Source organism: Corvus moneduloides, chromosome 6 (assembly GCF_009650955.1).
Source record: "Corvus moneduloides isolate bCorMon1 chromosome 6, bCorMon1.pri, whole genome shotgun sequence".
Taxonomy (NCBI): domain Eukaryota; kingdom Metazoa; phylum Chordata; class Aves; order Passeriformes; family Corvidae; genus Corvus; species Corvus moneduloides.
The window spans coordinates 45,516,254-45,531,184 of record NC_045481.1 but is presented as its reverse complement, the minus strand read 5'-3'; the positions used below and the strand labels follow the sequence as shown (position 1 = coordinate 45,531,184).

Here is a 14,931-nt window from a genome sequence, read left to right as displayed (position 1 = left end):
CACCTTACTGTGTCCTACAGATGATCTGGCAGATTTTATGGTTTTTAGTGTGCATGATCCTGATGTGTCCAAACTTCTCCCAAATACTGGGAAAAGCCTACTTGCAAAAAAAAAAAATTTAAGTGAGAAATTGTTTGAGAGTAGGAACATTTTTTCTCCTTTTTTGGCTGTAACCTTTATAGCTCTTTAACTCTCAGAATTAAACCCTTTTCTACTTCGTAAACTCACAGATCTCCACCAGAATGACCTGGGAGGGGAACAGTGTGTTTCCCACAAGCCACCCTCCACTTAGAGTTTCTTCTAACCGTGATAGTCCTCTGGCTGCCAGGAGACAGATCCAGCTCCTACAGATATTAATAAAAAAAAAAAAAAGCTGAGAAATGAAAGCCCAGGCAAAGCTCAAATCAGTTTATTAATTCCATAAAAAGTACAAGGGAAAGCCTGATTATATTCTGCAGGGGGTTAAACTGTTTACACAGTCCTGTCAGTAAAATGCTGTATAATTCCCAGTAAAAGACCTGACTGAAATACGAAGTTGAGAGTGAGCCCACAGGGGCTGTGTTCAGTTTCTCTGTTTACCGTGGGCAGGCAGCAATACTGTAAAACTCAGCACATCCATAGGATTGCTCTGATAAGGGAAAGGAATCTCTGTGTTGCGCTGAGAACTGGATGGTTCAGCCATGAGCTTACTGAGCTTGATGCCAAAACTGAGGCAGCATTAGAAGATATCCAGTTGGTACGATTTCCTGCTGCATGGTACACACTCACGTCCATACTTGACAGTGTCATACTGCTGGGTTTTTAAAAGGGAAAGGAAATCTGATGGCCTTTAAATTCACTGTTTTCCTCCCAAGGGAGGATCACCCCATGTTTTCAGCCTTTAAAGCAAGAGTAGCTTTCACTGGGAAAGGAGTGGGACTGGTTTGTAGTCACTGGTGCATCAGAACCCCAGCCCAGGGCTGCCTCAAAGAGAGCCCACAACACGTATCAGTTGGTATTGTTAAAATGAGGAAAACAGCTGCAATTAAGTGTGTGTTCATTTCCTGAGCTCTGCAGAAATAAACTGTATGTTCTTAAAAGCACCATTTTTCTGTAAATCTGCACGTCTTGAAAATCCATGAGGAGAGTTTGACCCTTGTTCCAGTTTCCAGTGACCTTGAAAGAACTCAGTGACTGGGAAATGTAGAAACCAGGTAGACACCATGACCATGCCTCTATGCTTCCTGTCTCACAGTAGGTTGAACCCATCTGGAAGTTTGTTTTGGGAGGCTGGAGCTAAGATCATTCTGTTTGTTTTGCTCATTGAACACCAGTGGAGTTCTTATCTTTTCCAGACGGTGGAACTGGAAAATGTGCAATGGGCAGGAAGGATGCCCAGAGATGAATACTACAGAGTATTTCTAACTCTTTCCTTATGGCAAAGTATTGCATCTCCTGGGAAAGGATGAAGACTGTGAATATGTGGCTGCCATCCACTGTTTCTCAACTAGGTGGCACCAAACGAAATAGTCCAGTATCACCTACAAATCAGCAAAAGTGGGTACTTTTTCCCCCCCTCTATGCACAGTTCTAATGCTGACTCTTTGCTGAGAGATGTTTGAGGCCAAAACATAAATGTCGTGTTCAGAAAGTGATTGATTAAATTGGTGGGGAAACAAGTCCTCTAAAAAGCGAAGGAATATGGAAAGCTGAATGCATTCCCATGTGGAAGGAGCAAGAGATTTGGGGCTGCCTTTCTCAGGCAAGAGTTGAATCAGACAGCAGCAACAGAGCATGTGGAGAAACAAAGCAGGCAGAGGAAGCAGATCAGACATCTCTACTTACTTTCTCTAGAAAAGCAAGACGGCTGCAAATTTTGTTTCTGCTGAAGCCCAGTGGATAAGAGGAGACCACACTTGCAAGGGTCGGAGGAGGCAGCTGTTGCTTGAACATCTCCTCAGAGCCATGTGGCTGAGCTTCACTCCTGGACTGAGAATGCCAGTGGTGACCCAAAACAAACCAGGTAGCACTGCTCAAAGCAGGAGACAGGATTTCTACTCTGGTCATATCAAGCTTGAAAACATCTGCTCTGCCCTGTTTTCACTGTGTCTCAGCAGAGAGATGCAGCTGGAGGTATCTCCTGGCTGGGCACACAAAGTCCCATGTGCTGGGTCACCTGGTGGAGCCACATCCTGGGGCAGGCCCTGAGTGGCCATCAGCTGCTGGGTCGCAGGAGGCCAGGGAAGATAGATTGGGCACAACCCAGAACAGCATGCTCAGCTGGAAGGTGTTGCTGCCCATGGCAGGTGAGTTGGATCTTTGAAGTCCCTTCCAACCCAAACCATTGTGTGATTCCATGAAGTTGGGCAGGTTTGATTTAGCTAACAGGACATGAGAGCTTGAGAGATGCTGTCTGCAGACATTTAGTGAGTGACTTGGGAAAACAGCAAGATAATATTCGCCATCTCTTAGCTGCCCAAGCTGCCCTAAGTTTCCATGCTTCTACAACCCTGCCAGCCTTCTGCTTGAAGCAGCAACGGTAAACCTTGGAATTTCTAAAAGACCCCACGAATAGCTTAAGAAATTATTTGAGTTTTCCATCCTAATGCAGGAAAACTTTTTCCCGATCAAAAGAGGTACCAGCATGTGTCAGACCCACCTGTGGGACAGTTCTGAGGCAGCAGGAAGAACTTAAAGCTTTGGGTATGAACAGGATCACACAGTGTGTCTCCCAGCCACACTGTCTCTGCCAGCTTTTTGCCACAGGCCATACCTGGTCTTCTGGTGTTTAGCATCACCAGGTTTAGAAACAGCAAATCTGCATGTCCAGAAGAGAGTGGGACTTATGCATGTGGTGGGTGCAGCCCCTATGCAGTCACCCATCTCTCCCTATCGTGTGAAAAAGAGACCTGGCTGATGAGCCTGGATGCTTAGGATTCTAGCTCTGCTTTGCTGGGCTGATGGAGAGAAGCTTTAGGTTACAGTGAGAAGTAGGACAGGAAAGATGGGTGAGGGAGGTAGTAACAGGATAGCTGGGGGAGGACATGAGCTTAGGTATGAATCTTCACCTTGCTACCTCTTCAGCCACATCCTTGGAGGATTTTACTTTCTCTGGAAGCAGCAATGGTTCAGGACAAATGGTTTTGGTTTTCTTCCCTTCAGGCTGGAGAAAAATGGAAATCCTTGTAATTCTTAGTATCTCCCCAAGGCCGGAGGTGAGAACAAGCATGGCTTGTGATATTGATCGTAGCTGCTCCCTCTCAACACTGCAAGTTTCTGTCTCCTGGTGTCTGCACAGCCTTCATGTGTTGCAGGAGCATCAGGCTGAGTGACGATCCCACTGCCGCTTTCATCCTGGTGCATTGAAAGGAGCAAGAAGATACAGTGTGTCCCCCTCAAAAATCCCCACAACAGATGATTTGGTGAGGCTTTCATCCTGATGCATTGAAAGGAGCAAGAACACATGGTGTCTCCCCCTCAAAAGTTCCTTACAAGAGATGATGTGGTTGCAGTCTGGGCAGAGTAAAGAAAATTCTGCTGCTTAAACAGGCTATTTTGTGACAACTGCTGTGCACAAATGATGGCTGGAAGGCAGAGGCAGTCACAAATAGATCCATCAGAAATTTTTGGGGTCCTAAAATAACATGGCCCTGAAGGAGCTGGCTGCAGCTCTTGGTGAGGCAGCAAGCCTGGGAACTGTGACTCTCCCTGAGGTCCAGCTGTTTCAGCCATGGCAGGGTGACAGTGTCCTCAGCATGCACTTCACCCTCCATCCTGGCAGCATGGAGCCATCTCACCTTTCTGCCCCCCAAGAAGCAGCCATGCAGGCTACTGCCAATGCAGATTCCCCACGGCTGTTCATCAGCTGCTGAAAGGGGAGACAAGCTGTGGAGGGTGAGGAACACTGAAAAATCCTGGAGCAAACTGCATTCTTTGGCACCCAACTGCACTCTTGGGCCATATACCCCAGGGGAAAAGAGTGATCAGTGCCCCATAAATCCAATGCCACCTCTGCATGGGGACAGATGCATATAGTGGGATGCTGTGGGTTGTTTTCTCCCTGGGTGTAAGGGGAAAGCCCTGCTGAAAGGCTCCCAGGGCAATAGATGGCTGCAGCTGCAGGCTCCCTGCCAGCAGCTATGCCCAGAGTGGGATCTGGAGGCCGACCTCACAGCCAAGACAGTGCCATTCATCGGCACTCAATAAACAAAAGTGCCTCGATGTTTTATCCAGGAGATAAGCATGGAGGGCATGAGATTGCTTTTCCTTGTGTCATCTTTGCTGAGCGTGGGAGCCTGTGCTGGCTGCCAAGGGAGCCGAGGCACTGCTGCTGTGGCACATGCTGTGGACAGGCAGGGAAGGGGAGCTGCCGGGTGTCAGGCAGCCCCGAGGCTGGAGACTCACGGGTACTGGGCACTGCGAGATGCTGGCGCTCACTGGAGGCTGCCAGCCCTGCAGGATGTGTTGCAGGAGCTGGGCCATTGTTTAAGCCAGCTCCCGACATGTTACTCATTAGCATGCCAGGGTCAACCCAGCTGCTCCAAAAGTCACTTAAAAAAGGAAGAAAATTCTACTTCATATTTTTTTACACACACTTGTGTGCTTTGAGCATCAGGGACTTTATTCCCGCTAATTGTTTCACATTTGAACCAAATATCTACTAAGAAGGTATCTGCAGCCTCTTTTCAAGGAGTAATGGCCAGAGAGGACAGACAGACCATGTACACTGGCTCACCAGCGTGGTCTTGCAGCTTGAGCTCTTGGGGACAACAGAACCGGGTTTGGGGTTAAGCTGTCCCCTTCTTGCACTCTCCAGCTGCATCCACATCCTCTCTCGCTTCTGTACTGTCAAGTATCTGCACAGAAATGAAACCAGACCTGCTGGGTCAGTGGTTTCTGGGTGCTTCCTGCCATCCAAGTCAATGGCCAGCTGTAATTCTGTTCATTTTATTCACTCTGTTTGGCTGTACCCTGGGTGAGTCCCCTAACACCTCTGTGCTGTTACCTTTGGCAACAGATCCTGTGGTCTCAATGGAGAACAAAGATCAGGCTTGGCTGGGATTGATTTTTCCAGAAAATGATGTTGACTGGTGCTAATTACATTACTGCCTCCTCGATATTTATCAGATAAATTGTCTACCAGTGCTCTGAGAATCATGTCCAGAATGGCCACCAGGCCAAGGGAGCAGTGACCAAGCTTGCCCAGTTTTACTTTTTTAAGCGTTGCTTTAATACCCACACTCATCAGGTACTTGGGGATTTCACTGGCACTCCACAGTTTATTAAAACAGAAAACAATACAAATGGGGAAGGAAACTGAAAAGCAAGACCTCATGAAAGCCTCTTTCTTTGCAGCAGACTGAACTTGACCCATGTCCTTGAAGGGCTGAACCAGCCCACAGCCACTCTGGGAGGCAGGCTGAAAGCAGTGCAGGATTTTGAGACTCACACAGGACAAGCTTTCTGACAAGCTGAGCGCAGACCTGGTATAATGCTCTGGTGCATGCTGTGATTACAACAATGTTGCCTCGTACGGGAGGTCCTGAGCTATGCTCTTCACCTTGTATCAGACACAGACAGTGCTGCTTTTGAAGCTCCATTTTGTATCAAACAGTTTTAAATCTCTTTTGTGTCTGTCAGGAGAAAAAATTTATGTCTGAAAGCAGAGGAAACCTTGACAACCTGGCACTCACTGAATGTGGACTTTCTTCCTCTGCTTCCTTTTTTTATCCCCTCTCTAAAGTGCTGCCGGAAGAAACGGGTCCTTTGTGCCATGCAGGTTACAAAGAGCAGTTGTTTTTACGCAGCAGAACCAAAAATAAAAATGTGTGATTGCAGTCCTCCTGAGACGCAGCACAAAGATGGACAGTGTTAACCTCTTCTTTGCCAGGGGATGGTATTGTTCTGCCAGCACATCTATGCTGTGATAAACAGTAACATCCATACCTCAAGCCACGCTGAGTTCAGTTCAGCTGTTGACTGAGAGGGTACAGCACAGTGAAACCCACTAATGCCTTTACAAAGGGATAGGTCATGACCAGAGAAAGGGGTGGGAAGCAGTTTTGCAGCTGGGGAGTGAGAAGGGGTAACCACAACTCCCCCACATCGTTTTGCTGTTCCCCAAACTGGGGATTCCTGCAGCAGTGCCCACCACAGCAGCCTGCCTGCAACCCAGGCCTTGCTGCCTGTTTTTCCAAGGACATGGTGGAGATAAGGCTGTGTGGTTGGATAGACTATTCTGGCATCTCCCTACCCACCACACTTGCATTTTTCTCTTATGCTGGATGCTCATCCAATAAAATGGCCACAGCACACAGGTCTCCTTCCTTGGTCAGGCACCACCCTTCTGGAGTGAGCTTTCCACCTCCTGTGCTGTATCTTCTCATGCTTTGTTCAGCCCAGGTTGAAAAGCACACGAGAAAAGCTGATCCCCTTTTCACCTGTATCCAAATCATTAGCATTGGCTTCTGAAGCTTCACTGGCCTCTAGTTTACATCTTCTCCTCACCTTGGGTTCCAGGTCCCTGACTGTGATAACAAGCTCCTCTTGTTTTCAGGTGTGTGAACAACTGTGATGTTTTTGGGCTGTTCATCACGACTCCATATAATTGTCACTTCTCCTGTATATACAATGTCCTCATTAGCCCTACATGCCCCCGGGAGCATGCTTGTAGGCACTCTTCTCTAGCCACCTCAGATTCATTGCACAGGATAACTGTGCATTCCTGCTCTGCTAGCTTCCATGGGCCCTTGGTACAGAGCTGGTAATCCCACACTCACCTAGGCCTGGTGTACATGAGCAACAAGGGAGGCTCTTAGAGATGTATTCCCCTGGAGATCTTCCCCTCTCTCCCTGGTGGTGTCACACCTGTGGATGTTATAGAATCACAGAATGGTTTGGGTTGGAAGAGGCCTTAAAGACCATCTCATTCTAATCTCCTCTAGTGGGCACCTTCCACTAGATCAGGTTGCTCAGAGCCCCATCCAGCCTGGCCTTGAACACTGCCGGGGTTGGGGCATCCACAGCTTCTCTGGGCAACCTGTTCCAGAGCCTCACCACCCTCACCACAAAGAACTTGGTCATCCCAAGAGGCACAGAGATCTGTCTGGCTCCCACTGTCCTCCTTGCCTTCATGCTTAGTTTCCAAGGCCTGCTGAAGTGGTCTCTGTGGATGTTTTGTCCCAGCAAGGACTTAGGCCCCGTAATGCTCCTGAGAGCTCCAGCTCCACAGTGGAGCCTGCTAACCCCAAAAATCAAAGCCTGCCAGCAGTATGGTGGCTTTCCTGGGGGGTAGCAGGCAGCACAGCGTGGTGACCCAACAGGCACAGCTGGCCTGACTGCTATCCTGAAGGGAATGACAGAATCACAGAATATCCTGAGTTGGAAGGGACCCACAAGGATTATGGAATCCAGCTCCTGGCCCTGCACAGGACATCCTCAGGAGTCACACCATACGTCCGAGAGCATTGTCCAAACACTTCTAGAACTCTCAGGCTTGTTGCTGTGACCACTTCCCTGGGGAGCCTGTTCCAGTGCCCAGCCACCCTCTGGGTGAAGAACCTTTTTCTAATCCCCAACCTAAACCTGCCCTGACACAACTTCACGCCGTTCCCTCGGGTGCAGATGACAGATTTATTACTTCTCCCCCTTGTCGCTCGCCCCGTGTCCTGCCGTGTGCCGCTTCGCAAGATGGCTGTGGGCTCCGCGGGCCTGGCGGGCTGTGGGCACGGCGGGGCAGCCCCGGTACCTCCGCCCGGCCGGGGGAGGCGGCGGCGATCCCCGGGCGCCCCGGCCGCGTTGCCATGGGGACGCGGCGGCCGCCCCGGCGGGGAGGGACCGGCGGCAGCGGCGGTTCCTGCGCCGAGTGCGGCCGGAGGGGGCAGAGCTGAGCCGGGCCGGGCCGCGCCGCGCCAGGAGCTCCGCACCCCGCGCCGCACCGTCCCCGGCCCCGGCGGGAGCCGCCGCCGCCGCCGCCCCGGTAAGTGCGGGCACGGCCCTTCCCCGGCCCTCGGGAGGCGCCGCCGGGGGTCCCGACGCCCCTCCTGCCACCGGGATGCAGCTCTTCTACCCCGGCCTGGCCCCTGCTGCACCGGCCCCGCCGCCGCTTACCCCGGCCCCTCATCTCAGGGGTGTGCCGGCCGCCCTTCCTGCGCCCCCGGGCCCTGGAGGGCCGTCTCCTCGCCCCGGGGGACTGCGGGCTCCGCGGGCTCCCCATGTACCCCCCCCCCCCCCCCCCCCCCCCCTCTTCCCGGAGCTGCGGGCTCCCCTAGCCCGCCACTTCCCCTCCTCACCCTCGGCGTTTTAAGTCTCCCCAGCCCCTCCCCTCCTCCCCGGGCGGGGGTCCCTCTGCCTGCGTGGGGGGCCCGGGGCTGATCCCCCGCTTGCCGTGCGGGGCTTGCCCTTGCCGAGCGCGGGGCTGCAGCCGCGGCGCGCCTTCCTCTCCCTGCCCGCGCCAGGGAAATTGCGGGTGACACGTGTGCGGCTCCACCGAGCCCTTTAGTGCCCCAGAGGTGCAGCTTTTTATATAGAAAGCGATTTCCGAGTTTCTCCGGGGCTTCTGATTTGTGGGGCGATTCGTAGGATTCCCTGACCGCCCCGGTCGCAGCGCAGGTCCTGCATCTAAGCCCCTCTGAGCTCCTTCCAGACTCTCCTAAGCCAGATCCGTGCCTCTTTGAGGTAGGTCAAGGTTATTGTGCTCTTCATGCAGTGGATGGGGAAAGTGGAAATGTGGACAGACTCTGGGATTTCCTCAAGGTCACCCTAGGAATTGAACCCCAAGCATCCTCTGTCTCGCTGCACCCCCTGCAGCTGCTGGGCTCCTGCTGGGTGAGGGTGAAGTTGTGGAAATCGGATTTTCCAATGCCCCAGCCTCTTTCCTGAAAGGCTTCTCACCTTTTAGTTTATACACCTTGCCAGGTGTCAGGGCAGGATCCTAGCTATATTTATTTGGCCTAATGTTTTTTTAGCTATTAGACGTTTACAGTTAAATAGTGTATGTTTTTACCATAGTATGTTAATCTCTGAGAGTCTCGCTGCTGTTAGGATCTGGCTTCGCGGTGTTGCTGCTGCTGTTGGAATGGTATCTGCAGTGATTTTGATCACTGCAAGTAACTGTGGCTTTGCTTCTCAAGAACTTGCTTCTTGGCAGTGGCAAGCAAAAGGCAACTGAACTAGAGTGGTACTGATAACGATGTATCCTGTGGGACTCTGGTGGTGGTTGTCTTCTTGTCCTCTACTTCTGGTTTGCTTTGCAGGCTGTTATAAACAAAGGAGTAGGCAAGGTTTAATAGTAGGAGTTCCTCTAACCTCTTCCTCAGAAAATAAACACCAGGATTTAATGAGGGTTTACCCCTTTAAATGTCTTGCCTGTAGGATTTTTAACTGCGTGCTACTACTTGTAGTTGTTCATACAGGTGCAGATTTTCTCCCGGTGCTGTGCCCTTGAGCTCATCTGTTCACCGCGTGCCTGTCGTAGTAAGGAGCGCTATGTTTTGAGGGTGGTGGTGATCTGTGGCGCAGATGGATGGCTGAGTTGGAAAAGGGATCAAATCTGTGTCATAAATTGGAGCCCTGATCTGCTCTGAAGGAAAGTCTGCAGTCCTGTTTGATGCCCAACAATCTTGTTAATGTCTTACTGGGATGCCAGAGCTGTTGAACATCCTCCTGCTGCCGTTTTAGGAAGGGGTAGTGTGCTGTATTAAGTTACTAAAAGGTAGAGATCACTGACAGCCTGTCAAGGCCATTTGCTCCCCTTTTCCTGCCAAGATTTAAATCAGTGGGCAAGATGGGGGAAATACCTACCTGGCTGGCCAAGGTGACAGCAGCCTGTCCATGTGGAAGCAGCCCCCTGCTTGCATGTACGTCATGTTTTGTCTCGTAGGTCTCTGGCAGGGCAAAGGTGTGATGGAGAGAAGGGACAGAGGTGCAGTGACTGGTAGTTGGTGTGCCTTGAAACCTGGGAGCCATGGGATTTGGAGCTGTGCTCTGGTAAGGGAAATTTGGGGAAAGTCCTGCTTAGAAGCTGTAAGCATTTCATGTGCTTATACGGTTGTTCTTGCATAATTGTTGTCATCCTGAGAATTGTGAAATAGTAGGAGGGAGAAATTTCCCAGAGTAGGGCAGCTGTGTTTCCAGGTGAGTAGATGTTGTGCTGTGTTTAGCTAGAATAAAATCTGTGTGTAGAGCCAGCATCCCTGACCAGGGGCCCAATTTTGCAGATTCCCCTGAGAACAGCTTTTCCTTGAGGGTTAAAGCCCAATCTAGGGAACACTGTTGTTGCAGGGTATGTGATGACCATGCAGTGCTGTGAAAATAGTTAAATATCTTTGGCACTTCTTGAGGAATATACCCAGTGTTGATAGCTGGATGTGCAGCTGCAGTGTGAGCTACAGGTTGTGCCCTGGGTGGGGGAAATGTCAGGAGCCCCAGGCAAGGGGCTGTGATCTGGTGCTGGCCCTTTGGACAGCAAAGGGCATAGGCATACAGCAGGAGCTGATGACTCAGCAGGAAGACCCCAGACTGTCTGGGTGCACAAACTGTAAGAGTATAAAAGCCCAGGAATGCTTTTGTTGGGGATCCCTCCCCAGAGGCACCAGGTCAAGCTGTTTCTGTGTCTCTGCACCATGATAAAATTACTTTAGAGGACCCAGACATCTGAGACTGCTGTGGGAAGCCCAGGCCTGAGCCAGTAAGGAAACCCTGTCTGACTGTGTGAGTGTGGGGTGTGCAGCGAGCCAAGAGGGGCACCCGTGGGGTCACTGGAGCCATCTACTGTGAAGGGACTTTGGTCCTAGCAGTGAAAGTCTGGAATGGGGGGAATGTGACTGACAGAGTGGCTCCTGGGTGGTCAGACAGGAAAGTTTCCTTAACACACTCTGGGTTTTATCTGAATAATCTGCAGCCAGGAGGCTGTAAGATGGGTGACTGATGAGTTGCTCCTTCTTCCTCAGCAAGGAGTACCTGGGTGTGGTGTAAGGATGCATGGTCTCCATCTCTGGTCCTCCAAAGGGTCAGGCTTTGGGTTTGCTGCTGGGCTGGCAGTTAGTTGTTTTACAGATGTAAGCAAACCTATGGATGCTCTTTCATCCCCCTGCAGAAACAAAATGCTCCTGGGAGGATAATTGCCAGGTTCACAGTAGCTACTGGAAGGTGGGACGTCCTTGTGAAGTCTGAGGGATGAAAGGTTTGTGGGGTGGGAAGAAAGTTCAGCAGCATTGACCATAACTGCAGAGGGACTCATGTCCCCTGGTGCCAGCCAGCAGCAGGTCCGCCTTGTTCCACACGATGCTTGCTTTTGTCACTTGATCCCTGGTCTCGTTTGCAGGCAGGGAACTGCAAATCTTTTGCACTGCCAGCTTTGCAGTGCCAGCAAGATGTCTTGCACAGGGTGTATCTCTTAATGGGCTGGGTTTATCTGCCTAAAATCATATTGTGCTGTCAGAATGACATAAAAGAGCTTTGAGCTACGCCCCAAGGGGAAAGGAAAAGGGTTGGAAAAATGCAAAATATTTTTTGTTCTGTTGTTAGGAGAGCCTGGGCTGGGGAGATGATGTGTGACCAAACCTGGTTTGGAATGGCTGGGACAAATGAATTTCCTTGTGATCCTGAGTGCTGCAGTTCATGTGTGTTATGATAGGATGGTAATGTCCTGTGAAGGGAGTTTCTGCAGTTTCCCCTTTTCTAGGCTGTTGTAGAACAGAGAGGTGTTTCTTCCTGAGCCTGCCTTCTTCCTGACCTTCCTTTTTCAGAGTGTTTTTTTTCCCTGTTGTTTTGTTGTGGGTTTGTTTTCAGGTTTGGTTTTTTTTTCCCTTTGTTTTTCCCTAGAATGAAGTTCCTACACAGCTGGTGACCTGTCATTGGTGTCCCAGTGGCCCATCAGTGGTGTACCAGAGCTGAGCACCTTCAACCTTTACTGGAGTAGGTTGATACAGCTCTGGCAGACAGTGGAGCAAATTTGGTTTGCACCAGCTGAATTTGAGCATCATACGGGAGCCGTAGAGCAACAGGAAGAGTCTGGTCCCACAGCCTGTTTAGCCTGTCACTTACAAGTTTGTTAATGTCCTGTTAGACTTCCAGTTGGACATGTCTTTCTCCCAGCTGCCTCTGCTCTCCTGTTAAAATCTGCAATACTGTGTAGGATAAATGTCTGTACTGCTCCTTCTAGAGCAACTGTGCAGGATGGGGAGGAATCTGCCTGTTCACAGCATTCTGCCTTCTGCTACTGCAGGTACATGAGGACTGGTAACTATTCTTTTTACATCCATGATACATTCTCCTAAATCCTTGACTGTGTTTTCAGGAAATGTAAAAGCCTGCTTTAATGCCCATGTTTGCATATTCAGGCTCTCTTAGAAGTGACTAAACATCTGTACTACTACAAGTTGGGAGAGATGGGGTTGTCGATTACTTACCATGGCACATGAGCTAGGGATGCTTCCTGTCGTAGGCAGTGAATTGTTTTTATTTGTTACTCTTGAACATGTTGAACACCACGCCTGTGTTCATGGTGCATTCCTCATAAATGGCTGCATGGACTCCAGCCTTGCTGGAGCCAGTTGTCTTGTCTGTCTACAGTGAGACAGCAGGGATGTAACTGCAGGTGCTTCTTCCCTGCCAGAGAGGTGTCTGAGGTCTAACAGGGCAGTGTGTTTCAGCTTCTCTGGCACCATGATGTAATGAAGCCATCCTCCTTCAGCAAGGCTGAGTCCTCTGGCTGTACCAGAGGGCTGGGGACTGTCACTTGGTCGTATCCAGCTAACAGTGGCGGCTTGGTAGAGCTAACGCTGTGTTGCTCCAGCTAATCCTAACAGCAGATAAATACTTTTTTTCCTGTCCTCTTCTGTTTGCCTTCCAGCACAGAGATAGCAGGAAGGAGGAGGTGGATTGAGCTGTCCAATGCCAAACTTGGATGTTGCTTTAACCTTGCAGTATTGATTGCCTGGTAGTTCAAATTATTGTGAAGATAAAGTAACAGGAGGTACAAAAGCTTTAGAAAACAAGGCAAAATCACAGACAAACCTAATGAAAAGACCTTGTCACTCTGGGTGGTTTGGATTTCTGTCTGGCAGTTTCATCTCACACATCTGCAAATATAAAAGCTTTGAACATTTTCTGCTTTAGGTGGGTTGTCTACATGGGTTTATATGCTTGGGGGAGGGAGAGGCACCCGGGCAGAAATACTTGTTCTGTATCAGAAGGAATACGATGGGTTACTGTTTATTTAATCTGTGGGGTCTCTGTTGATCTCAATTTAGTACAGCCTGTGGTGAGCTGCTCACAGGAATGCAGTTTTATTTTATTTTGTTAAACATTTTTGTAACTGATACTTGTTCTCATTTTGGTAGTCCTGTTGTGGGTGGGTGACTGTGTCTTGTCAAACCTTCCTGTGCCCTGTTCCTTCCTTTGGCACTGATGCTGGTGTATGGCATATAAGGAGGGCTGTCTGGATTTTTTTTCTTTCCTGTCTGAGGCATTTATCCAGAAGCCAGGAGGAGAGAGGTTGGTTTTGACCCAACTAAGTTTCCCCAAATAGCATGAATTCAAGGAGCTGGAGATGACTAAGTCACATCAAAGACTGTGCGTGCCCCACCTGGAGTTTTGACTCTATGACTGGGGCTCATACTCTCAATTTAAAGGCTGTCCCAGCTATGAGGGGAGGGAAGGAGAAGGAAATCTTCCCCTCTTATATAGGACAGCGATGCTTCTGCACTGAGTGAGTAACTGGCCTGGAGGAGGTGTTTGGGAAGTGAGGTATGTGCTTTTCTTTTTTAATTAGAACACAAAGATAGGAGACTTTCAGCAGATGATTTTAGTAGGAGAGAGATGCTGTGCAAATGAGCAGTTGGTTTGGATCAAGCCAGAAAGAAGTCCAGTAGCCATGATCCTTCGTTTCTGAATTCAACTGCAGCTTTCAGTGAAGCTTTTTTGCTTTGACAAGGGGCTGTGCTGTGTGGTGTGAGAGCTCTGAGCCAGGATGAGTGCTGGCTTTGTGTGGATAAGTGCCTGCAATGAAACTGTAGCCTGTGGTGTGCTTAGTCTGGGCCAACCCATCTTCGTTTCTGCTGCTCCTGAGTCTCTGTCCTTGTCACTGTGGTGTCTTGACACCTTACTGCCCTCAATGGGTGTGTTGCCTGCCCGCTTTGACAGAGGAAAGGGCAGTTCCCTGTTGCCTGATGGGTGTGATGGGATGGAAACACCTTCTTCAAGGCCATGTGCAGATTGGGAGCATCTTTGATGCCCTGTTCAGTGCTGTTCTCTTTGCTCTGTGATAGTTAGGGATTTATAAGAAAGAAGGAATTGTGTTTTAGGGACAGGCTGTGTCAGGGGCTTACTGTGAATTTTGGTAGTGCTTTCTCCTTTGCTACAGATTTAGAGCCTGACCTGTGGTAAGCAATAAGATGTCTGTCTCTGATCCTGTCCCTTACAATGAAACGGCAACAGCAGCACTTCCAGGGCTTTGCCTCTTATGCACAACAGCAGTGGCAGCTGTTGCAGAAGGTATGATCTGATGTAGTAAATGGTCTCCTCTTCTAGGTGTTTCATTTCCCTTTTCCAGTTTGTGTTGGCTTTCTCAAGGATAGCGGTACTAGCTTCCTTTTCCATGCCCTGGGCAAGCTGAGCTCTTCTCTGAAAGGCAACAGGAGCACTTGTTGTTTATGAAGGCTGTTTTCTAAGTGTAGTAGTATTTTTAAAGGACATAAAACTCATTGTGTTGGCCCGACCTGCTTCACGTGAGCTGTTCCACTTGCTTTGTTAGTAGCTAAATGTGTGCATGACCTGAGCAGCTGTCATCTTTTTGATGCCCTTTTTTATTTTTTACAGGAACTTATGATGTAGATTCACTGGTGCCTCACTCTGGTTCTTCAAAACTAATGGAGAGCTTGAAGGAAATAGCTTGGATACTGAAGTGATAAGCACTACAGAAATGCCAGACGCTATATACACAACTGAACT

At 49.7% G+C, this 14,931-nt stretch overlaps 1 protein-coding gene across 1 annotated transcript in view; it reads left to right on the top strand.

Moving 5' to 3' along the window:
• Positions 1-7,885: 7,885 nt before the first annotated feature.
• Positions 7,886-14,931, top strand: part of SLC25A22 (solute carrier family 25 member 22) — a 51,584-nt gene continuing 44,538 nt past the window's right edge. The window contains exon 1 of the mRNA XM_032112651.1: positions 7,886-7,957. The gene's annotated coding sequence lies outside the window, so the exon portion shown is untranslated. The remainder of the gene's footprint in view (positions 7,958-14,931) is intronic.